Genomic DNA, 27898 nt, shown 5'->3' on the forward strand with positions numbered 1-27898 from the left:
TGCATTGATGATGGAGTGTCCACTATTCCTAAAGTACACTGATTCACTCAGGGAATAAGATTTAATCTACATTCTTTGTTGATTTGTTGGTATATAATTGAAAGACTGTCACCTGCTCAACTGTTTGCATCCACTCAAATGCTTTGTTGCTGAGGAGTAGCAGCTAGCTAGTCCTCAATCCCTTGTTGCTCCATGAAAACAATCACTTCCACTATGACTTACTGGAATACATTTACATATTCTAAGTTGCCACCTACACTTATGGTATTCTATCTATGCAAAATGAAAAATGGGTTCTTCTATATAATATGGATACTTCACCATATTTGTGCAGCAAGACTGTTATTGGGCCATCTGCTATTGTTTTTTCTAAAATTGTCCATAATTAGGCATTGGATTATCCACACTACTACTCATTCTTCCTTGTAGCCAACAAGGAGTATCCATTTTATTTCACAAGCATTTGTTGCTCATCCACAGATTATGATCTCTTAATTATCAAATATAATAGCTGTTTCTCATTACATATTGAACTTGCATTTGATACTGTTACGCACTGTTCTCATGAATACTCATTCTTCTTTGGCTTGTAATAACACTTCTTTCTCTCTCAGTTTTCCTCTTTCTCTACCTGTTGATTACTTCATGCTCTCCTTGACTGGTTTATCTTTCATAACCCATCCCTTAGCCTTGAGCATGTAAGATTTCATCTATTCTTTCCTGGCTCTCTTTTTTCTCTTCTCTTCTCTTTTCTTCTCTTCTCTTCTCTTCTTTTCTCTTCTCTTCTCTTCTCTTCTCTTCTCTTCTCTTCTCTTCTCTTCTCTTTTCCTTCTCTTCTCTTCTCTTCTCTTCTCTTTTCCTCTTCTCTTCTTCTATTCTCCTCTTTCCTCTCTGCCTACCTTCTTCTCTCTCTGTCTCTTTCTTTGTCTCCCCCCTCCCTCTCTCCCTCCCTCCCTCCCTCTCTCTTTCTCTCTCTCTCTCTCTCTCTCTCTCTCTCTCTCTCTCTCTCTCTCTCTCTCTTTCTCTGCCTGTCACCTTGATCTCAACAATTCTTCTGTATTTATCAATCATTTCAATACAAAATGACAGATATAACATGTATATGCATGTATAATAAGCCAAAGCAGAACTCATTGTCTTTTCCTGTAAATTTCCTTTTCCCCTAAATTCATTATTTCTCTTAATATCAGTTGTCATTCTATTCACTCAAGTTCACAACTTCAGAGTTATATTCAACTCTTCCCTTCTGTAGGACACTTCAGGGAAAATGGGCATCCTACATTAATTATAACTGGGTAAACGTGGGCAAAGGAAGAGGAAAAGAAGATAGTCCCAAACTTGTTCAAATATAGGCTGCTGGTATCAGGCACTTAATTAAACAGAAGTTTTTAAAAGGTCTGCCCCTTAAAGTGGTTCATTTATTTACTCCAGAATGACACAGTTTAAACTTTAGTAATCAAAAACTGGCTCCTATGCATAAATATTTTCAATTTTCAATTCAAATTTTCAAACTATTCCAACAAAGTCTTCCTTCACCCATTTTTGTTCCTAATTATAGAGAGAATATTGCATGATAAAATCATAGAGGACAAGAAACTGATACAAGAAATTGACTCTCAAAGTATCATCATGGATTTGACAGGTAAGAAAAGCTTGTCCAGTCAAAATTCTGCATTCATACATGCCAACTAAGGAACTACATGACTGATGATGTTATTTGCATGTTAAATTGCCCATCACCCATTGGGCTTGGACAAAAGGAACTTTGCAGGTGCAGCCATGGAATTATTTGAGGTTGCTGAGAACCTTATCTCATCTTGATATCTGGGGACTGATTCAAGGCAAAAAGTTTACAAAAATCAATAGGGCAACAAAAATGCTACCAGATGCCAAATTTGCATCTGTTCTACTTGTGCTAGTTTTCCCTCATTCCCAGAGGTTAATAGAATTCAAACTTTGGCTAGATGCAAATATGCTTGGAATTTCTCCATAAAGGCAAATTTCCATGAAAATTTCACTTTTTCACTTAAAGAAAATAGGATGTACTTTTTATGTTATGTTACATTATGTTAACATTGATTTATAACATTATAAATTACATTAATTGCATTATATTACTTCATATCACATTGCATTATGTCATGCTAACATCATATGATATTTGAAATTAAATTACATTCCAATTGTATTAAGTTAAAATTAAACCATTCAATACTACTTTTTGGTTCTAAAAAAATTTGGGGGTTTGATAAAAGACTGGTTCAAGTGAGAAATCCAAAAAGACTTTAAGAATAATAGATATCAGGGCAGCTAGTTAACTCAGTCAATTGAAAGCCAGGTCTGGAGACAGAAGGTTTTTGGTCAAAACTGGTCTCACTTCCTAAGAGTGTGGCCCTGGGTAAGTCACTCGACCCTAATTGCCTAGCCCTTATTACTCTTCTACCTTGGAAAAAATACTTAGTATTTATACTAAGACACAGGAAGTTAAAGTTTTTTTTAACATTTTTTGTTTTTTAAAAGAATAATATAAATCTAGTAATAGAGCTAACCTCTAATTATGTCCATGAATGTCTGTTTCATAAATATATTATTTCATTTCCCTGCCTTAAGAAATATACTGTCATAGATATGTCAGTTTTCCTTTGTTTATGCCTCTATTTATTATTTCCTCAGGATTTTGCAGAATTTCTTGGCTGTAAGAATTGTATTGGTCAGGACAATATTCAAGGAATATACCACTACACTTGTTAAAAAGTGGATCGTTTCTGACTATTTATTGGATAAAAGATAGAGTTAGGCTCAAGTCACAACCAGATTTCATAGAATAAATGTCCATGAAATATTTATTGACATGTAAATAGGAAAAGAGCTGTTCTTTGAGGCTACTTTTGGCCAGAATGGCACAATGTGGATCAGGTATCACATCAAGGCTTGATGAATTATAACAAATAGATCAAGGATTACAATTGAGTTGCGTAAACACAGAAAGATTTAAAGAGTACAAACCAACAATTCGAAGGTAAAAAAAGAAAGTGTCAGGAGCAAATCATATCAATCTCCCTTACTTCATGAGATGACAATAACAATGATACATATAAATTATAGGAATCATTAGATAGGATTACAAATGCAGGTATAGAATGTGTAGAACTTTGGACAGTTCTGATCAAATAAATGCATGCATGCCTTGCATGAATAAATGAATAGAAAAGCATGGAGCATACTGTATGCAAGGGAAGGGTAGACAGAGAAACATAAGGAGAGAGAAAGAGAAGAGAGAAAGAGGGGAGAGAGAGAGAGAGAGAGAGAGAGAGAAAGAGAGAGAGAGAGACAAAGAGAGAGAGAGAGACAAAGAGAGAGACAGAGACAGAGAAAAAGAGAGAGAGAGGAAGCATGATCTGAAAGTGGGTTAGATATATGGATTACGTGTGTTTATATTTACTGACTCACCAATCCAAACAGTTTAATATGAGGAGAGCTATCTCAAGCTGAATAGATTAACTCCTTGATGAAGTTGGGGTATGTTTTTCTCTAGAGTGCTATGTAGTTAAGAAGGTGTTATAAGTCATGGAAAGGCTACAACAATGAGTCATATGAGAAGATGTCCAGAGTCAAAGGTCTGTTTTCTGGAATAAATCACCAATAGCTCATAATAATTGTCATTTTTCTCTTTCTAATAAAACTAGAAGATAGTAAAAATTTTCAATCATCTAATTTAATGTTTTGAGTTATAATAAGATAGAATCCCATAATATGTTACGATTAGCACTATATGAAATGTATAAATCAAAATGTTTTAAAATTCATTTTATAATGAATTTACTTTTACATTATTGATTTTGAAAGAATTTTAGTAAACAAATATGTTTCTGTATGTTTGTATACATACACATATATGTATGTAGATATACATATGTGTATACATGCACACATTATATAATTTGAAGAGGCCAAGTTTGTCTTCGGAGTTCAAACACTATCATTGTGCCTTCCTTCCTGACTCCCTTTCCAGGTAGTTCTTTCCCTACTCCTTTAAAGGATTACTATCTTCAGTACCCTCTGGTCTCCATCTCTAGCTCATGCCCATAAACTGAGACCTCCTTCTGAGCATCCTACTTTGGGTATAAAAAAATTCTAGTTAAAGAATTAATATTAGAGTTAGATCTTTAGTGAGAATAGAAGAGGATTAGATGATGAGATGCCTACATTTACATGAAATCTTTGCCCAATTTCATTCTCTCTGTCTGGAGCTAGATAATAAAGCAAACAAAGAAGCAAACAAAGGCTTTACTTTTTGGCCAAATTTCAGATCAATAGAGCAACTGGGCCAGAGCCAATTTTCAGAGGCATCTGTGGTGAAAGAAGCTACAGATCATTAAAGAGGAAGAAAGTCATAAGCATCAGCACAGTCGGCATTTTTTTGGCAAGCTCAACACTGAGGCCAGGGATTGAATGTACATGGAAATGAACTGTCCACTCCATTCATAGGGAGTTCCCCTTTCTAGATGACCATCAAGGGTTCTATGCAGTGTCGAATCAGTGTAGGGAAACATTGGGTTCCACCGTGGGTGTCTATGCCTGTGTACTATGAAGGTTGCAAGTTCCAGCACTCATCACAAACTTTTCACGTAGCAGTCTTTCATTAAAAATGCCTACAGTCCTTCTGGCTTTCTTCATACATAGAATTAAAGCAACATAGAGCTATAAAATAACAGTTTCATATCCAAAAGCATTTGTGAGAAATCATACCTTATGGCTTACACTAGCCTTTAATGAAAGCTATCACAGCTTGCTGTGTAAATGGCAATCTCCATTTGAGACAGTGCTATTTCTCATGTATAAAAAAATACATCAAGTTGTCACTCTGTCATAGAATCATGGACTTTAAGAATCTGAAAGATCTTTTGAGGTCCTGACATTGGCAGGGCATGAGGCATACAATAAATCAAGGGCGAGCAGCTAACCAAGGAAGCAAGGCAGAAAGATCTCTGTGTTAGGGTAGTTTGTGGAAGCATTCAGAAATTGGAAGAGAGGGATGGGGCACAAGAAATCAAAGACAATGGAAAGCGGATAACCACCTATGCCAAGATAGTAATAATGTGAAATCGTTGCCAAACATACAAAGCTAAAGGAAGACGAATTGGATGTTAATATTAATAATAATGTTATTTTCCTCTACTCGCTAAGTGAATATCCATCTTCCCGTTTTATATCTTTGTCAAAATTGACAGTTATAGGATTGTTGAATGAAGTTGTATCAGTGATTGCCTCTATCATGGAATCTCACAAGATCCTTTTAGAAAATATGTTGGGAACATCTTAGAGGAAAAGGTTTCTAAAGTTAATATTTTGTTTTATTGAGCTCAAAGCTTTAAAAATAATGTTTAAAAGGAATCAAATTGGTGAGATACTATTTTTTTCAGTCCTCTAAATAATTCTGTGATTGTTAAGATGTAACCATTTACCACAGTAAATAATTTGCTGAAGACTCCAGGTCCTCCTCATCTTGTGTCTTCATCAAGAACACCTTCCATGTATAGATTTAAAAGTAGAAGGGATCTCAGTGACTATCTAGTCCATAGTTCCCATTTTAGAGATTCATAAATTTAGACCTAAAGACTTTAAACATGTTTTCTGAACAAACAAAGCAACACATCTAGAATTTAATCCCACATATTTTTGCTCCAAATTCTACAGTTTTCTTCTACCCTATTAGACTGGATCTTTCATGTGTGTGTATCATTTCCAAAAAAAGATTTTATGAATAAGGAAGTAGGCATTTGGGCCAGTGATTTTTTATATTTTCTAAATAATTTATTTTGGTAGCAATCAAACTATCACTTTTGAATTCATTTCAATTCTTCCTTTTCACATATCTTCTAATTGATTATTTGTTTCCTGAAAGGTTACATACTATCTCTGGAATGAATTTCTTCCATATGTGCTAGATATTTTGAAGCTGTTCTTCCTATCTTCATCTATTTTAATATTTCTTCAGATAACATCAGTGACTGAAGTATTAACGGCATATGTGAAAATTCTGCTGTCATCTATAAGAAAATAATATGTTCTACTTTTTTGGGCCTGAAGAATGGATGGAAAAGGGGAAAAATAGGATCCAGAAACACAAATTAAAAGGCTACAGTATTTGAGAGGGAATAGTCCTTTGAGAGTGAAGGACATAGAACACAGAAGGAAACAAATATAAAGGATAATTTGGAAATAGAAAGGACACAACATAATGCTGATTTGATATGGAGGTGAGAGAGAGTGATGATCGGAGAATATTTCTGAGGTGAATAGAAAGTGAATAGAAAGATAGTGCCCTCCTCAAAATTAACAGGGAAATCTGGAGGAGTGATGGATCTTTTAGGAAATATAATAGGTCCTTTCAAGACAAGGTTCATCAAGAATAAAGTCTTACACCTAAAATATTTATAGAAAAAAATTATTAGCTTTTCTATGGAGGGGAGAGAGAACGAAAAAGTGTGACTAATTCTCCTCAAAAGTTTCTAAGAGTTATATGTAGAGTTCAAAGGATACAAGCTGAGGGGCCTGAAGTAGGCAGTTTCCAAAGAGGGATAGTTTCCAGATGTTGCTTGAGATACATACACACCAGCAGGTAAATATAATCATTCAATAAAACTTTCTTTTGTTATTGCCATCTTTATTGCCTTCTACTGGGCAGATCCAAAATATAAGAATTTTGAGTGGAATCAAGACCTGCATGAACACCAAAAAAAAATTGGGGTGGCATTTGAGCATTCCTTGAAGTAGTAAGATCTCTGGTTTTCTTGGCGTGTCTCTGGGGTCCACATTCCCACCTCATATTCTAGATTAAATAATATCTAGAAATGTTAACCTAGATTCAAAAATATTAATAAACAATAAAGCATTTCCCCAAAAACAAACAATTTTTTTAAACTTAAGAACTGATATTCACAATCTTGACTCCAGAGAACTGATGAAGAAGCATACTACTAACCTCCTACAAATATAAAATTGTTTCATGTTAGAGGGAGATATATAATTTTAGAAATATCAACGTTGAAGTTTGGTTTGCTTGACTACCCATATTGTAACAAATGCACACTAGCTATTTTTCTTAGTAATACTGGCTACAGTGGCCCTCTGGAGTTCCTGGGGTACCTTGAGAAAGCTTATCTTTTCTCTGCTGATATTAGATTGAGACTGCACTGACTATATAATTACCACTGAAAGGTCATAGTGGGTAATGCCCTTGTTTCATTTAACCACTTAAAATCAATTAGCTTTTATATTTTGCTATCAAGATATGATAAGAACTTAAGTCCAAACTTATCTCTCAACAATTTGGGGGAACAGTTTCCCTTATCCCACTTTGGCCTCCAAGGAGCATAGACTTAAAATTATTTAAATTCATACAAAATATTGGTCCTTTCAAGTTCCTTTCTAGATGTGGCATTTCTACTTAGATGGTTGTCTCAGCTACTTCTCAACTCAGTCCTGAATGTCACTGGAAAAGACCACTCCTTTCTCTTTGAGGTATTATTACTGAGTTGTTGTCAGAGCTCAATTTCTGAGTCCCTGAAATGCTACTTTCCCTTAACTTTTTAAGTTAAAAGAACAATTGCCAAGGAAGGCAAAGAAAATCCAGCTTGAGCATGGACTCAGATTTTTTTTCAGTGACATCATCTTGTCTGTTAGCTCTTGAGTTTATGAGCTTTTAGAGGAACAGAAAAACAACTTTTATAAAAATGATCTTTCTATGGGTAAATAAATATCCACCATACTGAAACCCTGAATCTAAAGTGTATGACCCACATTTTAATGTCTAGAAAGAATGCTCTGACATTTCTTACTTCCCTTACTTAAAATGGGCAGTAAAAACCTGGAAATACTGATTTCTGATGCTCATACATCAGTTTTCCTGCACCACATTGACTGGATTTGCTAAATAATTAATTTCGTTCCCATCATATGTGACCTAAAGTAAAATCTCAGAAGAAATTGGTACTATGCCAGAGGGGACAAGACTGTCCTATTCTGGCTGCCTGGGGCCCTATTTTTTAAATGGATATTTCTTGTTATATCTAGTACAAAGTCTATCTGAAACCAAAAGGAAGCCTCATATGCTACAGGGATACTCTAGAACATTTTCGAACACATATAGGAGTAAATCAGGGATGATAACTCTTCCCATCATTATTTTATGTAATTCTAGAAAAGTTAGCAATAGCAATGAGAAAAGAGGAAGAATTTAGAAGCACAAAGATGAGTAAAACAGAGATAAAAACTATTTCCACTTCCTGATGATATGGTGATATACTTGGAAAATACCTGGGAACCAGTAAAGATAGTAACAGAAAATTAATAACTTCAGGAAAGTTGCAGGCTACAAAGTAAACCCTCAAAAACCAATAACATTTCAGATGATGATGGTGGTAGTGATGATGATGATAATTCCAAAAGGAATTGATAAAATGTAATTTTAACTTGTTAAAATGTAATTTCATTGAGTGACTGGATTTTTACTTAAACCTGTCTAGGGCTATGATCTTCTCAGGCTCATAGAGCAAGATGGCTACTCTCCGTCCTAGGCCAGTAGATGACCACTTTTTCTTCACTTAAACAGTAACGGGTTTATTATAAGTTTTTGATTAGGGTAAGGTAAGGTATGTGGGCTGAGGATTCCCTTTTATTAATAAATATTACCTTTTCCATACCTTCTGACTCTGACTTTCTCGCTCACTGTCTCAATAACCCTCCTCCCCGTATAATCTGACTATTCTAGGCTAAGCCCACATTAATTATAGTCTCTAGTGAAAGTCACAGATTTTAGTGGAGTCAGGAACTGATTCCAGATGAAGCTAAGGCCCACCAAGGCAACTGAGCAGTTCAGGTCAATGTTGCTGGAAATTCCTGCTTGAGACTTCTCCAGATGTTGTATCAGATTATAGGACCAAAGATAGATAATATTCAGGAACTGGCTGGTTTCTCACAGGAACAGGTCATTCAGAGGAAAGAGCTGGCTTTGGGAGGTGTTTACTTCTCCAGAGTCCAAACCCAACTCTTTAATGGCAGTTACCTTTCTCAGAATTCTAACCCTGGATTCTGAGAGCTTCCTATGTATTTCCTGGTTTCCTTCATTCCATCAACTCTACATATCCATTCTGGTTCATTTCCTTCTTCCCAAATTCCAATCTATCATTCTAGAAAAAGAAATTCATTCCAGTAACCATAAGACATAAAATATATGGGAATCATTCTACCAAAGCATAGAAAAACATATAGATTCAGCTACAAAATATTCTTTAAAGAAATAAGGAATAAGTTAAACTAGATGAGGGAATATTTATACTCATCACTGAGTTCTACTAATATAATAATTTTAAAATGACCAAAAGTTTATTTTTTTATACTATACCAATAACATTATTAAACAGGTAATTTATAGAACATATATATGTATATTAAGGCATACATACTTATGTGTATATGTGATTTAGATCATTCTGATATCAGCTTGTTATAGTTTAAAATTTTTCTTCTGAACTCTGTTTATCTGTCAACTTCTGTGAAACTCTGGGTCCATACCCTTTTCTGACTAGTAGTTTCTAGTCATCTTCCCCTATCCCAAAGGAAAAACTGCTTGAAATCTATACTGTGAGCAGCAGTTTCTAACTGCCCCATTCCTGAACATAATTCCAAGGACATTTCTACAACCCCTCGCTTCATGCACTTTAGCTTTTCTGGTGACCCTTTAGGTAACCCTAGCTTAGGGCTCATTCAGAGTCCTACTTCTGCTGGCTAGAAGCCATTTAAACCAATCCTGTGTTTTTTCCAGGAAAGTACTATCACCCTCTATCTACCTTGCTGCCCTTCCTAAATACATATGACCTCTGATGTAGCTCCCTTCTTTGAATAACCATTTCTGAGTAAGGCAAAGCATTGTTCTGAGTTGCATTCCTTGAACAAGAATAAAATGCCTCACTATTGCAGTAGGGCCCCATATCCATTGGGATACAGATGCATTCCAAGACTTACCAGCACTTCACTGGTGGACCTCTAACACTTTAGTCTGACCTCCATTAGCTGAAGTTGTGAAAAGCCAAACCCAATAATAAGGGTGTCCTAGTGTAGTATTTATTGGTCACCTAGTTGGACTGAGTTTTTTTATTAGACATTTATTAATATTCGTTTTTAATCTGTTTACATACTTTATGCCCCTACTTTCCCCTTCACCCCCTGCTCTCCCCCCACCTATGGCCAACGCACATTTCCACTGGTTGTAACAAGTGTCCTTGTTCAGGGTCTATTTCCCATTCATGTCCGCCTCAGTCCATGCATTCAAGCAATTGTTTATCTTATATGTTTCCTCTCCTGCAGTCCTTCCTCTGAATGTGGGTAGCATCTTTACCATAAATCCCTCAGAGCTGTCTTGTGTCATTGCATTGTTGCTGGTACAGAAGCCCATTAATGACATTTGATTTTACCATAGTATATCAGTCTCTGTGTACAATGTTCTTCTGGCTCTGCTCCTTTCACTCTGCTTCACTTCCTGGAGGTCTCTCCAATTTGCATGGAATTCCTCCAGTTTATTATTCCTTTTAGCACAATAGTATTCCATCACCCGCATATACCACAATTTGTTTATCCATTCCCCAATTGAAGGAAATCACCTCATTTTCCAGTTTTTTGTCACTACAAAAAGTGCAGCTATAAATATTTTCGTACAAGTCTGTTTATCTATGATCTGTTTGGGGTACAAACCCAGCAATGGTATGGCTGGATCAAAGGGCAGGCAGTCTTTTATAGCCCTTTGGGCATAGTTCCAAATTGCCAGCCAGAATGGCCGGATCATTTCACAACTCCACCAGCAATGCATCAATGTCCCGATTTTGCCACATCCCCTCCAACATTCATTACTCTCCCCTTCTTTCATTTTAGCCAATCTGGACTGAGTTTTTTTTTAAAAAAAACAGGTTGAAACATATCTATTGAACACTTATCTAATGGGAAATTAATTTACCAAAAAAAATTATCAGAATAATCAAAATTACTAATGTTAGGAGAAATAAAAAATCAAAACAACCCCACTTTCACTTAACACCTTAAATTTTTGCAGAAATTTGGGAAAGCAGTTTGAAATAATGAAAACAAAATTACTTGAAAGTCCATACTCTCCAACCCAGAGATTCCATTACTAATCCTATATTATTAAATTATGAAGGGATCTCTATTGTTTCCAAACCATATTCTTAACCAGCCTGTTAGAAGGATGCCCACAAGTCTGTTGCATAAACTTTGATCCATCCTCTAACCAATAGTCTCATAGTTAATGTGCTTAAATCCCATTCCTCTTACATCTAATTTAATTGCCCTATGATTCCACAATGGAAGAGTTGAGGTATGGAACAATGAGGATTATTTTTCTTATGACAAAACATTAACTTTTGGAGTGACTCTTTGAATCACTTGCCCTGGTCTCTTGTGACCAGTCTACCAATCTGTATGTGCCTTGATGTCTGCTTTCTTTAATAAACTTTAATTTTCTCTACCTGAGTTTGCTCCATTAGGGAAGCCAAAAGTCCAAACAAAGGTTTTCTTTTAACAACATCTTGAGGAGTCTCTAAATTAGAAGAAAGTTCCCATATATACCAAAATATTGTGACAGTAAAGAACTGGAGACAAAGGCAATGCCTATCATTTGAGAAATGGCTAAATAAATTGTGATACATGAATGTAATTGAATTTTACTTTTTTGTATAAAATAATTTAGGTGATGAATACAGAGATACATGGAGAGATTTATATGAAAAGAATCAGATGAAGTAAGAAGGGCCAAGAAAATTAAATGCAAAATGACAACAATATTATATAAAGAAATAATAACCAGGAAAAAAAGCAAAAGTTGTAAAATGAAAAAGAAGAAGCATAGCTTGAAAGAAGAAACATAAAAAGACATTGCTATCTCAACCCTTTGCAGAGGTTAGAAGTCCACAAATGCTATACTTGTATGCACTTCCACATTTTTGATATATTGGTCAGTTATACTGATTTTTCTGTCTTTCCTCTCTCTTATTTATTTTTTTACTTTTGCTAAAATCCTGATTGCTACCTTTGCCTTTTTTACTTCAAATAAAGTAAATTAGATTCTTTTCCAATTCTATACTTTAAGTCTGTGTTTATCTTTCTGTTTTAAGTGTTTCTCATACATTTTGCTATCTGCTTCCATTTTGGGGGAAAATTTATGCCATTCATTTTCACAGTTATGGTAACTAAGTATCTCTATCCCTTTTCTTCAGTTTTTTTTCCTCTCTCTATCTCTCTTTTTATCCTGTCTCTCCTCAAGAGTATTTTACTTCTAACCATTACCTCCCTTAATCCACCCTCCCCCTTCTTTTACCATGCCCTTTCTATTATCCCCTTCCTTTCCTATTAGGTAAGTTATATTTGTCTAAATAACTGAGTTTATATATATATATATATATATACATACATACATACATATTCATCTTTTAATCAATTCTGATAACGTGACTCAAGCATTGCCCATCACCACAACCATTTTCCTTCCATTGTAAAATCTCTTCCTTGTGTGTCTTTTTTATGTGAAAAACTTTTCCCATTCTACATCTTCCTTTCTCTTTCTCCCAATATCTTCCTCTTTCTAACTTCTTCATTTATCCTTAGCAGAGCATTAACCAACTCATACCCCTACCCACTGTCTATATAAGCAAATTCCTTTGAACTTTACTAATAATGTTAAAGGAGTAACATATATTACCTTTACATATAGGAATACAAATAGCTAAAATTTATTGTCTTGTGTTTTTATATAAAAATTTCTATTCAACTTTGGTCTTGAAATTCTTCTATTTAATTAAATATCTATTTTTCCTCCTGAAGAATTATATTATTTTCCTTTATTTTCTTTTTTACATTTAATTAATTAATTAATTTTGAATGTTTTCCCCTAGTTACATGTATCATGTTCTTTCCTTCCCCTCCTCCCCTTCCCATATCCAATGAGCAGTTCCACTGGGTTTTATATGTGTCGTTGATCAAGACATATTTCCATATTATTAGTATTTGCACTAGGGTGATCATTTAGAGTCTACATCCTCAATCATATCCCCATCGAAATATGTGATCAAGCAGTTATTTTTCTTCTGTGTTTCTACTCCCAAAGTTCTTTCTTTGGATGTGAATAGTGTTCCTTCTCATAAGTCCCTCAAAATTGTCCTGGATCATTCCATTGCTGCTAATAGAGAAGTCTATTATATTTGATTGTGCCACAGTATAATTGTCTCTGTGTATAATGTTCTCCTGGTTCTGCTTTTTTCACTCTGCATCAATTTATACTCATTATTCCTGGCTAGATTATTCTTATTTGTAACTAGCTCCTTTGCTTTCCAGAATATCATATTCCAACCGTGTCCCTCCTTTAATATGGAAGACTAAATTCTGTGCAATTTTGACTGAGGCTCCATAATTTTTAAATTATACCTTTCTGTCTACTTGAACTATTTTTCTTTCATCTAGGAACTCTAGAATGTGGGTATAATATTCCTGTGGTCTTTCATTTTGGGATCTTTCAGGAAGTAGTTGGTGGATTTTTTCAATTTCTAGTTTGCTCTAGAGTCTAGAGTCCAGGCTCTCTTATTTACCCAGGAAGAGATCTTATTTCCCTTCAGTCATATATACTATCACTCCTCTTTGCCTTGGAATTGTAAGCTGAGCCCCTGCTCCATTGTGACCAACCACCAGTGCTCCTTTCCATCCTGAAACCATGGCCCAGAACTGCATAAGGGAAAAAGAGTTGTCACTCTAAGTCATTTATACCAAGTGCCAGTAGAGAGTGCCCTGAATTTTCTTTCTCATTAGTTGTCCAAACCCTTTATTATCTCTGGGCTGAGAGCTTTCAAAGTTATTGTCACTGTTTCAACCACTGCTATACATATTTTTATGTGTGCTATGGACAGACCTCCATCCTAGTGCCATATACTTCTCCTCTAAAGTTTTCTTAGGCTGGAAAAAGGTATCATCCAGACATTTTATTGGTTTTGCCATTATAAAATTTGATTTTTAGATTATTTTAAAGCTGTTTTGAAGATGATGTTGGGAGAGTTCGGCTGAATGGCTATCCCTAATCCACTATATTGGCTCTCCCCTAAAAATCATTTTTTGAGCACTTACCATATCCTAAACACTAAAGCAACACTGGAGTAGCAGATTTCAAAGTAATAACTGAGACTACCTTCAAAGAACTTACTTTGTAATAAGGGAGAGGAGGAAATCACATAGATAAGTAGTGACCAGGAAGCAATACTTTGACGTGGAATGGTAAATAGCACCATAGAACAGTAGTCTGACCTACTCCATCTAGAAACAATTATTTGATAATAGTTCCAGAATTCTAGAACTTGGGGAGAGAGAAGAAAAGTGTACACAAGTAGAAACAAAACAACTGATAATAAGGAAATGGAGGAGGTGACTGGAGAGGAAGGAGTGAAGAAAAGTCTAGCAGAGAGCAGTCAGTCATCAATTAGTAAAAACTGGACCAAGGGCAAAGTTCTCCATTGCATGGTCTCTGTACAGGCAGCAAGGTAGTTGCTTAGGAAATTGTGGAGGAAGTGGTTGGTGGAATCTAACAGTGTAATTTCCCTGAAGATGATTTGATACTGATGTGGAGAATCTGTTAAAACTTATTGGGTGAATGAAACAGTGATATTCAATCACAAATAAACAAATGGAATGCTAGCAAAGTCTAAGGAAAATATTCAGTAATTAGTGACTATAATTTGCAGTTGATAAAATTCATTCAAACTGTCAAGTATCTTAGGAATACACCTAGTACAATTATATTCACTAATTTATATCTCATTTTTGGATGAATAGTTACATTTTCCTGAACTAGCATTTAAGAGCAAAAGAAAAAAAACTCTTTATATGAAATGGTAACACAAGCCTCTTTCATCAACTGGAAAAAGATGTTTATCCTAACTGTTTCCCATAATGAAATTTCTACAAAAAATAAATCCTCATTTCAGAGTCCATCATGAAATAAAGCTCTTTTTTACAATTCTGAAGGAAAGATTTCCCTTTATGTATGTAGCAAAACAAAGATTAAATAATGGAAAAGTCAAAAATGTTTATTTATGATTTACTTACTGATGGTAAATCTATAGTATCTATAGTGATCACGACCTTGATTGAACATCTTGACAATTTTTACCAATGGTTCTTTTTCAAATTATGAAAAATGTTTTCACTTTTAATAAATTCATTAGGATGCATCATCACTGGCCTATCTTATGCATTATTTTCCTCTTCTAGATTATTCCTCATTTTTGTACCAGAACACAAATATAACAATGATTATTTAGTCATGTATTTCTCAGTAAGATTAGAATTTAAGTATGAACCATGTTTGTTTTGAAAGGCCAGATTCACAAAGGGTCTTAAAAATTATTTCCATTATCAGAGTTTTTATAGATTTTTTACAAGTGGATTTTTTGCTCCAAAAGAGATATTCTAAGGGGAAAAATTGAGATAAGCCATAATGGAAAATAGTGCTACTTTCATGGGAGGTAATATATTTTTAGGATTTTTTAGGAATGACCATAGCTTGTGAAAAAGTATGGATAAGTGTCTATTCAGAACAGGGTCTAATTAGAAGTATTTATTTTAGATGATTAGGCCTTTAGATGTTGTTTGCAGAAGAAAACACATTAGTTGCTTCAAGTCCTAAAATATTACAACCCAAGAGTTAGAATATTATCATTCAGTTTCATGTTGTCAGAATTTTCGAAATGTTTTTTTTTTTTATTCTCAAAGGCTGCTATTGTTTGTCATTAGAAGAAAAAATAATTTTTTTCTTCTCTATTCTTAAAAACCTATAGACTTTTCCACAGTTAAAGGAAAAAAGGGAGGCAACCATCACTATGTTGAGTGGGAAATAGGCAGCACAGAAATTTGGTTAAAATGACTTAAATTCCAAATTCAGGCTTATCATTCAGATATCTATCGTATAATCTAAACATGAAATTTTATTTCAACTTTGCAGATAATATGACAGTTAACTCGGAGAATCCTAGATAATCATCATAAGTTGGCCTTACCATACATTATAATCCTTATAATAAATAATGAAGCTAAATATTTACAACATTGGCCATCTCCAAAAATATATATTTCATTCTACATATTTATTCCATTCTATCTTTTTCAGGAAGTGGGGACATTGTCATATCATGAGCCCTCTAGAATTATGAGCAGTAATTTCAAAAATCAAATTCCCCAAGTTTTAAAATTTTTTCAATTTGTTTGTACAAAACCTTTTTAATATAATCAAAATTATTTATTTTACATTTTGTAACTTTTTCTAACTCTTGCTTGGTTTTAAAATCTTTCCTCTCCCAGAGATCTGACAAGTATACTATTCTCTGTTCACTTAATTTACTTACAGTTTCCTACTTTATATTCAAATCTTTCACCCATTCTGAATTTATCTTGGTTTAGGGTGTGAGATGTTGATCTAAACCTAATCTCTCCCATATTGTTTTCCAAATTACCCAGTAGTTTTTGTCAAATAGTGGAATTTGTCCCAAAAGTTGGGCTCTTCTTTGGGTTTATCATACACTGTTTTGCTGATGTCACTTACCCCAAGTCTATTCTACTGATCCTCCCTTTTGTCTCTTAGCCAGTACCATATTGTTTTATGACCACTGCTTTATAGTATAGCTTAATATCTGGTACTGCTAGGCCACCTTCCTTTATGTTTTTTTTTCCATTATTTCCTTTAATATACTTGATCTTTTGTTCTTCCAAATAAACTTTGTTATAGTTTTTTTTTCTAATTCAGTAAAAAAGTTTTTTTGGTAGTTTGATAGGCATAGCACTAAATAAGTAAATTAATTTGGGTAGAAGGGTCATTTTTATTATGTTAGCTCATCCTACCCATGAGTAGTCAATGTTTTTCCAATTGTTTAGATCTAGTTTTAATTTTTTGGAAAGTGTTTTGTAGTTATGTACGTATACTTCCTGTGTTTGTTTTAGTAGATAGATTCCTAAGTATTTTATATTGTCTAGGGTGCTTTTAATGGTGTTTCTCTTTCTACCTCTTGCTGCTGTGATGTGTTGGAAATATACAGAAATGCCGATGATTTATGTGAATTTATTTTGTATCTGCAGCTTTCCTAAAGTTGTTGATTATTTCTACTAGCTTTTTAGTTGATTCTCTAGGATTTTTTAAGTAGACCATCATATCATCTGCAAAGGGTAATAGCTTAGTCTCCTCATTGCCTTCAATTTAATACCTTCAATTTCTTTTTCTTCTCTAATTGCTACTGCTAGTGTTTCAAGTACAATGTTAAATAATAGAGGTGATAATGGGCATCCTTGTTTCATACCTGATCTTATTGGAAAGGATTCTAATTTATCCCCATTGCATATGATGCTTGTTGATAGTTTAAGATATATACTGTTTATTATTTTTAGGAAAGGACGTTCTATTCCTATATTTTCTAGTGTTTTCAGTAGGAATGGGTGTTGTATTTTGTCAAAGGCTTTTTCAGCATCTATTCAGATAATCATGTGGTTTTTCTTGGTTTGCTTGTTGATATGGTCAATTATGTGGATGGTTTTCCTAATGTTGAACCATCCTTGCATTCCTGGTATAAATCCCACCTGTTCATGATGGGTAACCCTCTTGATCACTTGCTGGAGTCTTTTTGATGGTATTCTATTTAAGATTTTTGCATCTATGTTCATTAGGGAGATTGGTCTATAGTTTTCTTTCTCTGTTTTTGATCTCCCTGGCTTTAGAATCAGTACCATATTTGTGTCATAAAAGGAATTTGATAGGTCCCCTTTTTTGCTTATTATATTAAATAATTTGTATAGTATCAGGATTAATTGTTCTTTGAATGTTTGATAGAATCACTTATGAATCCATTCAGGTGCTGGAGATTTTTCTTAGGGAGTTCTTTGATGGCTTGTTCAATTTCTTTATCTGACATGGATTATTTAAGTATTCTATTTCTTCTGCTGTTAATCTAGGCAATTTATAGTTTTGTAAATATTCATCCACATCACCTAGATTAATAAATTTATTACCATATAATTGTGCAAAATAGTTTTTATGGTTGCCTTAATTTCCTCTTCATTAGAGGTGACGTCTCCCTTTCCATCTTTGATACTATTAATTTGGTTTTCTTCTTTCCTTTTTTTTATTAGATTTACCAGTACTTTGTCTATTTTATCTGTTTTTTCAAAATACCAGCTTCTAGTCTTATTTATTAATTCAATAGTTCTTTTACTCTCAATTTTATTAATTTTCCCTTTGATTTTTAGTATTTTTAATTTAGTTTTTATCTGAGGATTTTTAATTTGTTCATTTTATAGTTTTTTAATTTGCATGACCAATTCATTAACCTCTGCCCTCTCTAATTGGTTAATATATGCATTCAGTGATATAAATTTTCCCCTTAGAACTGCTTTGGCTGCATCCCATAGTTTGGGGTAAGATGTCTCATCATTGTCATTGTCTTCAATGAAATTATTAATTGTTTCTATGATTTGTTCTTTCACTAAATTATTTTGGAAAATCATATTATTTAATTTCCAACTAGTTTTTGGTTTGCCTCTCCATGTAATCTTACTAATAACTATTTTTATTGTATTATGATCTGAGAAGGTTACATTTATTATTTCTGCTTTTTTGCATATGTTTGCCATGTTTTTATGCCCTATTACATGGTCTATCTTTGTGAATGTTCCATGTGCTGCTGAAAAGAAGGTGTATTCCTTTTTGTCCCTATTTATTTTTCTCCATATATCTATTAACTCTACTTTTTCTAGGGTTTCATTCACCTCTCTTATCTCTTTCTTATTTATTTTTTTGGTAATTTTTTTCATTTTTATAATATTTATATGTCTTCCCAGAAATCTCTGAAAACATTTCTTTTATCATTGCTCATTAAACAATTTGATAAAACTATGCAAAGAGACTAAGCTCATTTATATTTTGACTTTGGAACATGGCTTTGAAATTAAAGATGGAAATATATTTTACCTTTGCACATAATATGACAATACATGTACACATCCTAGAGTCAATCAAAATTTTAATTAAAATAATAAAAACTTTAGCAAAGTTCCAGAATATAAAATAATCTGACATAAATTGTCATCGTTTATATATTACCAATAAAGTCCAAAAGCAAGAGATAGTGAAATCCCATTTAAAATAATTGTAGACAATGTAAAATACATAGGTGTCAACCTCCAAAGGTAAACCCAGAAACTACATGAACACAACTAGAAAACCCTTTTATAAATAAAGTCAGTTCTAAACAACAGGAAAAATATTAATTGCTCCTGAATAGATCAACTAATAAAATAAAAATGACAATCCTGCCTAAATGTATTTACCTATTCAGTGTCATACCAATCAAACCACTCAAAAATGTATTTCAGAAAGCTAGAAAAAATAGCAAAATGTGTCTGGAAGAATAAAAGACCAACAATATCAAAGGAATTAATTTTAAATGTTTTAAGGTAGCTTATATATATATATATATATATATCATATTTCACACTACATTATAAAACCATCAAAAAGAATATCAAAAAAATGTATTTCATGCCTGTTGTTCACATAACAGCCAACTAAATTCTGAGAAACCCATTTTTAGAAATTTGATAACCAGGTAATGATGGATTTTATTTTTTTTTTAGGGAATAGCAACCTCCAAAACCATCTTCTAAAGTTTGGTAGACTATACTCTTTGTCAATGTATGGAGGATGCATATTCACAAAATAGAGATCTTTGTAGTAATTTGTAGTGCTATGAAATAGAGTAGTGGATCAATGGAATTGATTAGGCACTCAACACAGAGAAGGAAATTGACTATAGTAATGCAGAGTTTGACAAATTCAGGCTTTTGGAAGGACTCACTATTTAACAAAAACTGCTGAGAAAACTGGGAAAACAATATGGCAGAAATTAGGCATAGATTAGTATCTCATGCCATATACCAAGATAAATTCAAAATGAATACATAATTGTGAAGTAAAGAAGATTCTATAAACAAAATAGAGAAGCACAAAATAGCTTATCTGTTGGACTTGAGCATAAGAAAAGAATTTATGATCAAACAAGACATAATGAACATTATAAGATATAAAATAGATCACTTTGACTACATTAAATTATAAAGGTTTTGCACAAACAAAACCAACACTACCAAGATTAGAAAGGAAACAACAAAAGTAAGGGAAGAAAATAAGCAATTGTCCCTGACAAAGTCCTTATTTCTCAAATATTTGGACAACTGAGTCAAATTTATCAGAATACAAGTCATTCTCCAACTGGTAAATAGTCTAAGGATATGAACTGACAATTATCAGATTAAGAATTTAAAAACATTTTTTATAACATGAAAAAAAATCAACCAAATCATTATTAATTAGAGAAATGCAAATTAAGACAACTCTGAGGTATATTGTCACATCTCCCATACTGGTTAATGTGACAAAAATGGAAAACAATAAATATTGGAGGGAATGTGGAAAAATTAGGGCCCTGATATACTGTTGATGGACTTCATCTATTCTGAAAAGCAATTTGGAAACATGTCCAAAGTGTCGTCAAACTATGCATACTCTTTAACCAAATAATGCAACTACTAGGTCTGAATTCCCAAATGACCAAAAATAAAGGAAAAGGACCTTTTTGTACAAAAAAAATATATAAGCAGCCCTTTTTGTGGTGGCAAAGAATTGGTAATTGAAGGGATATCCATCAATTTGTGGAACGGCTGAACAATTTGTGCTATAGGAATGTAAAGGAATATTATTACTCCATAAGAAATGACAAACAAGATAAAAACAATACAAAAATAGAAAATTTATATGAAATGATGCAAAGTGAAGTGTGAAGAACCAGGAGAATATTGTACATAGTAACAGCAATAATATATGATGATCAACAGAGAGAGATTTCACTATTATCAGCAATGCAAGAATCCAACACAACTAGAAGGAACTGATAGAGTCTAAACACAGATTGAATCATACTATCTTCACTTTATTTCCTCCATAAATTGTTTTTCTTGTAAATGTGATATGTCTTCTTTTAAAACATGAAAATGTTTAAAACATGAAAATTGTATTATATAATAGCACATCTATAGCCTATATCATATTACCAGCATCTTGGGAAGAAGTAGGAGGAGGAAGAGAACATGGATTGCAAAATGTCAGAAAATTATTATTAAAAATCTTATCTACATATATTTGAAAAAAATATAATAAGTTAAAAAGAAATATATTTCAGAGACCAGACTAACTAAATTCTGAGAAACCTATATACTTAGTTACCTGGCTACCTGGTAAAAATATTTTTTTTAATTTTTATTTCTTGGAGCATCAATCCACAGAAATTGCCTGCTAAGGTTTGGCAATGGATGCTTTTGGTCAATATATGGAGGATCCACTCTCACAGAAGTAGAAATCTTTGTGAAATTCTGCAATTCTTTACAAAGTAAGTGTTGTAGGAGGTAAGTCAACTATTGAGAGGGGATCCTGAAGTTCATTGGAAGAGATGCTAAACTGAAGTTTTAAAACAATGAGAAAATCTGTAAGAGATTTAAAAGAAAGGCCAAGTTCAAGGTTTCCCATTTCTTCAAGAAACAAAATGGCAGAAAACTAAGGCCAAAGAGTCATACAAAGAAGAACTAACTAGCAGGAAATACTACAGGATCTATAGCAAGGAAGCTAATTTTGTGTGCTCAGAGTTTCATGGATAGTGGACTGTTTTATGCCCCTAATTTCCACTCCCTATTTACCATCTATGCTTCTGTTATGTATGTTTGGGTCAGTTTGGCAATGATTGGTAATGGAGTCAGAGCCAAGGTTGAAGCTGGCTATCCTAGCAAGGGGAGGGGTGTGAGTAAATAGAATTCTTTCTCCTCTCCCCCCATCGCCAGGCAGTTATAGCAGGAAGAATAACAGTTTTAACAGATTCACCCTTTTAGATCAGGAATGGAGGCTCTTTAGGCTTGATTATTCCAGGGCTAAATTAGTTGACATATAGGAAATAATCCCACTGAGATTAGCAATTTCTAAAGTTAGAAGATTATTCTCCAAAGCCTAAGGTAGATAAAGGTCCTGGATGTCTTCAAAACTGCAGACTTGCTCTCCAGACAACAGCTGTGTTCACTGTTAGCCTGGATGAAGATTTGGCCTAGGTAATGTATGGAATTGGTGGGTAAGGTCTAAAACATAACTTCACACTGGCTCATAAACTTAACAAGGGAAGGGGTTTTATTATGTAAGATAAGTATAAGTAATGGGGTCACCAGGGATATTAAAATCAACTATGGGGTTTGTGGGAACACTCTCTGGGATGTAAGAGAGACTAAAACTGATCACTGAAGTCTTGTACAGCTACACCACTCTCAACTGGAAAAATAACAACCAACTGTCACTCTGGCCAGAGGCCTTGAATTTACTGACAAGGTAACAAGGTGAAATTAGGTTTTAATTAGAAACAACTAAAAGGAGGGATAGGAATGACTACTCTAAAATCTTAACACCTAATAACAAAACCCAAAGGGATAGGGAAGGACTTATTCACTACACTAATTTAAGTTATCTAACTAACAGAGCCCAAGGAGCTATACTGGAGTCTCTGGGTTTCTGCCTCACACCTGGAACCTGCCAGGTTTGAGTACAGCTGGGGTTTTTGTGGCTTTGGGATTTCTCACTGCAATCCACTGATGATGTCTGGATGCCAGGAGCTACAGTTGTCCCAGGAACCAAGCAGTAAGGGTTTTGCTTGAAGCACTGTCCTCTTCTCTTGTTCTTTCCTTAAATGCCACACCACACAGGATCCCAGGGGAAAACAGGAGGCAAGGTGTCCTTTGCTCTGAGTTCTCCCAGGCTGGCAACAGTTTTTGCCTACCACTAATGGAGTCCACACACAGCACAGAGATAGACTTCCTCCTCCTTCATTCCAACATGGAATTCCCAGCTCCAGCTCCTTCCTGCTAGGTACTTCCTAATCAATATATAATCAATACCTAATAACTAGCTAATCTAATCTTACTCATAACAATTAATTACAGGAAAACAGGAGAAGGAGGGAAGTTTTACGTTTAAGGGTAAGGAAAGCTATCTAATGTCTTCAGGAAACTTGTTAGATATAGCATTCCCCAGAGGGGAATGCTTTTGAATAACTTAACTTCTAACTCCCTCATAAACTAACTTTTCTCTTAATCTAATGTTATCAAGTTTAAGATGATGAAGGTAATATTGATTGAAGGTCTATTTAAATTAGAGATTAACTGAGATACTACATGAGAGGTATTTTCCAGTGCACACACCTGGTTTAGTCTGTGTAAGGTAAACAGCAAAGTAGCACCCTGCTCTCTGAGGTCAGAGATGAGCTTACCAAAAGAGAAGCAAACCTTCCTCTCTCCCACCCACCCTTGATCCCCCCAAAAATGAGTTTTTCAAGCTAGGTGTCCTGGCTTTTGATACCCACATTCTTAACTGCCCCAACTGCTCCCTCTCCTGGAGTTCTGCAGGGTACTGTGCAATTCTGTGAGGCAGTTTCAACCCACTTAAGATCATGGATGTTACAGTTACTCCCCAATATCCATATTTCAATGGGACCTGGACACATAACTCACAATCCTTTTAAAAATGGGAGAAATCCTGAGTGTTCTATTGTTTGCAGTTCTTGAAAATGAAAGGTTCTTCTTAGTGAAAAAATACAAATTCCATCTAGCAATATTTCGGAATTGAATTTTTTTAAGCTTCTTTGGACTCAATGATCATTTTTTACTTACACATATAAGTGCTGATAAATAATAATAATAATAATGATAACAATAGAAAACTTTATATAATGCTTTAAGGTTTTCAAAACACTTTATGCATTATTGATCCTCACAACAACACAGTAGGGAAGTTGCCATTATTATTTTTAAGTTATTTTAGAGGAAATTGAGATTGAATAATAAAAATGCCTAGCATTTATATATCACATTAAGTTTTGTAAGGTTTTGTTTTTGTTTTTGTTTTTGTTTTCACAAATATTAACAACATCACTAGTGATTTGGCTAATAAATGTCTAACTAAACTTCAACTGAACTAAACTTCAAGCAAATAGTTCATGGTCCCTTGTGAAAGAGGCATTCTTATTCAGGCATGAACTGTTCTAGACTAGGTTGCCTCTCAGAGGTCCCCTCTCAATTTGAAATTCTATAATTCTGCAAACAATAAATCAGAAGCACCACAATATTGTGGAAAGGGTGTTCAATTTATTGTCAGGGGAAGGTTTATATTATGCTCCATAATAAATCTTTGATGTGTACAGTAAGAACTGCCACCTTCATTTTATGGCTGAGGAAACTGAGGCTCAATTAATAAATCAATAATCATTTTTAAGTTTCTACTACCATGTACTAGGCACTCTGCTGAGCACTGAGATTACAAAAAGAGGCAAAAGAGTGTCCCTGCTCTCAAGCAAAATTTAGGATGAATAAGAAATAATTAACAGAGAGAAGGCACAAGAATTGGGAGGGGTTGGGAAAGGCTACCATTAAAGGTAAGACTTAAGCTGGGATTTAAAGGAAGCACAAGAAGTTAGATGACAGAGCAGAAGACAGAGAACATTCCAGGCATAAGGGATAGCCAGAGGAAATGCCAGGAGATGAGAAATGCAGTGTCTTGTTTGTGGAACAGCTAGGAAGCTACTGTTAATGGTTCAATGAATATATGTCAGGGAGAAAAATATAACAAGGCTATTAAGGGAGGAGGGGCTAAATAGTTTTATAGTCACATGGCTAATTTAATTTTTTTCTTAAAAAGGCACACACTCATCAGACATTCTTTGCCAATTTTGAAATGTATATACTACTCAATTATTTTAGTGGATCTCTGGTCTTACCAATAAATGTACTTACTTCAGTGATATAGATTACAAACAGCCTAATTTAATCCCTTACCCAAGTCTTGACCTTGCCTAGCCATTTATTATCCACAGAGGATTTCTCAAATGACTTTGAGTCATACTTCTAGAAGTTTAACATTCTGTGGGAGCTAGAACAGCATTGGGGCTGGCCATCTATATATCTCTCATTCTTGTTTCAGGACCATTCCACCTCCCAAGCTGATCATACATTTCCTGAATAATAACTTTTGTACCATTTTGCATTCAAGAAATCATTGGTCCTTTCCCCCATCTTCCCCCATTCCCTTTTTTTTCCTCTTTCCTTATTTCTTTCTTCACTTCCTCTCTTGCTCTTCTCCCTTTCTTCCCTCTCTCTTCAGTTACTTCTTCCTTTATTTCCTCTCTCTCCCCCTTCCTTTTCTTCCTCTCTCACTCTTCCCCTCCTTCCCTTTTCTTTCTCCTTTAACCCTCCCTTCCCTCCCTCTTCCATTCCCTTTTCCTCTCCCTCTCCTTCCTCCCTTTTCTCCTTTAGAAATTCCCAACTTTCCCTTGGTTCCTCTAACCCCAAGATGTAGATCAAATTATTTATGCCCCCCTCCTCCATCTTCCTTTCTGGCCAGCAGAAGGGGAATGAGTAGATGTAATGATTTATGTTTTGAACACCTAGGTAGTTTGTATGTCTCAAAGTTTTACTTTGGATTGAGATACAATTTCCCAAGTGCTTAGCACATGGCCTGGCACATAGTATTATTCTGGAGAGAAGAAAGCTCCTGTTTTCACAATCTTTATTGGAGGAAATCATGAAACTTCTAATCACTTGCAAGAGCTACCTTATGGTGGCTGGGTGGCACCAAACATATACTATCTAGGATATCCTGGAGTAGTTAAATTCCATGGTGTAAAAATTGTTGGAATCTCTGGTATCTTCAAATCTCATGACTACCGGAAAGGACACTATCAGTGCCCCCATTATGATCAAAACTCAGTAAGAAGTGTATATCATGTGAGAAATATTGAAGTCTTCACCTTAAAACAGCTGAAGCAAACTATTAATATATTCCTGTCTCATGACTGGCCAAGAAGTACATACCATCATGGCAATAAAAAGCAACTTCTTCAAACAAAATCCTTCTTTTGACAAGAAGTAAAAAACAACACGTTAGGAAGCTGCACTGCTTCAGAGCTTTTACATCATCTGCATCCTACTTCCCTGGTTCTCTGCACACCTTCATGTGAAGTTTGCAGCTTTAATGAAACATCAGGCCAGCGATGGACAGGTACCAAAAGAAACCAAATTCTTAGCCTTAGAAAAATGTCTGCCCCACAGAGACTTCCTACAGATAATAGAAGTAGACCATGATGTAAATGCACCAGACTATTTGGAATATGACCTTGAATGACTCACTATTCTAAAGGCTACTAATAGTCTTGTAAATGTGTCATGAAGTTTATGGAATATGCCTGAAAATAATGGCCTCCATGCAAAGTGAGATTATAGTGCAACAGAAGAATCTCTGAAAGAGTTATTGGAAGAAATGAACCATGACCTCAAAGTTAACATAGAACTTCACTGTGACAGCTATATGTTATGATTCCAGCAGGCCCCAGAAACACATGGAGTTAGTTCATAGTATCAGTCCTCAAACCACGGAATTTTGTGCCCAGCTTGGCCTCACTGATATTAATAACCAAATTCAACAAGTAATAGAAAAAAATTCATTGCGTGGAGACTATGAGGAGGACTTGGACAGTAATGGATCAGAAGAACCAAGTGAATACAACACAGATAATTCTGTCTTATCTTCCTCAATTAACCCAGATGAAATAATGATTGATGAGGATGATGAGGGTGAAGATAGTATTACAGGTATACATGGTGACATTAGTACTCCCTCAGTGGAGCCCTCACCTGATCATCACCCTCCTGATTTTTCAACAAGCTTTTCTGATATTAGGATCTTACCAGATTCCATGGTAGTATCTTCTGATGATACCATGAATTCTACAAATGAACTGGAGTAATCTAGTGAAAATCAGGATTCCGAGGAAGGGGGGAACTTAAATGAGAAGCCCTTAAAAAGACTAAGTAATGAAACTGTAAATGTAAACCATTTACAAAAGAAAATTAAGGGGGCAGCTGGGTGGCTCAGTGGATTGAGAACCAGGCCTAGAGACGGGAGGTCCTAAGTTCAAATCTGGCCTCAGACACTTCCCAGCTGTGTGACTCTGGGCAAGTCACTTGACCCCCATTGCCTACCCTTACCGCTCTTCTGCCTTGGAACCAATACACAATATCAACTCCAAGACAGAAGGTAAGGGTTTAAATAAAAAAGAAAATTAAGAGAAGGAATCAAGCTATCTATTCTACAGATGATGAAAATAATATAGAATGAAGAAAGAAGAAAAACTCTACATGAACTTTGTGTTATACAGAATAAGTTGTCATATATACAAGCAATCTAATTCCTTTTGTAGTTGGATGGCATTTAATTTGGATATCCGTACCTGTACTAAACTAACAATTGTCAATGGAATCAACACAAGAAATTTCAACAATTACTTCCTGGGGAGTGTCTGTGTTTAACTTCTTATATATTCTGGATTAAATAAATTTATTTTCTGAAAGCAAAAAAAAAAAAGAAATCATTGATAATATGTGACAGCCTAATTATGGCCACCATCCATCTGGTGCTATTATCCTTTGAATCACTTACATTTTTTTCTTTTGAGGTTCTGGTGTTTTATGATGGGAATATATATATCATCACAGCAACAATATTTCTATTTTTTATTGGATTATTGTATGAAAAAGTAGCATGGAATCAGTGAAACCACTATGGCCTGGCCCAAATACCATCTGCCTAATCTCTTCTTTCAATTCAATTATGAACCCAGTTTATTTTCTTCCTCTGTGATACCTACCCATGATAGATGTTCAAATGGGCCAA

The 27898-nt window shown here is 34.5% G+C and overlaps 1 pseudogene; it reads left to right on the plus strand.

Moving 5' to 3' along the window:
- Positions 1 to 26972, plus strand: part of LOC123246686 — a 69138-nt pseudogene extending 42166 nt beyond the window's left edge.
- Positions 26973 to 27898: the final 926 nt, after the last annotated feature.

Source organism: Gracilinanus agilis, chromosome 4, assembly GCF_016433145.1.
Source record: "Gracilinanus agilis isolate LMUSP501 chromosome 4, AgileGrace, whole genome shotgun sequence".
NCBI classification, from domain to species: domain Eukaryota; kingdom Metazoa; phylum Chordata; class Mammalia; order Didelphimorphia; family Didelphidae; genus Gracilinanus; species Gracilinanus agilis.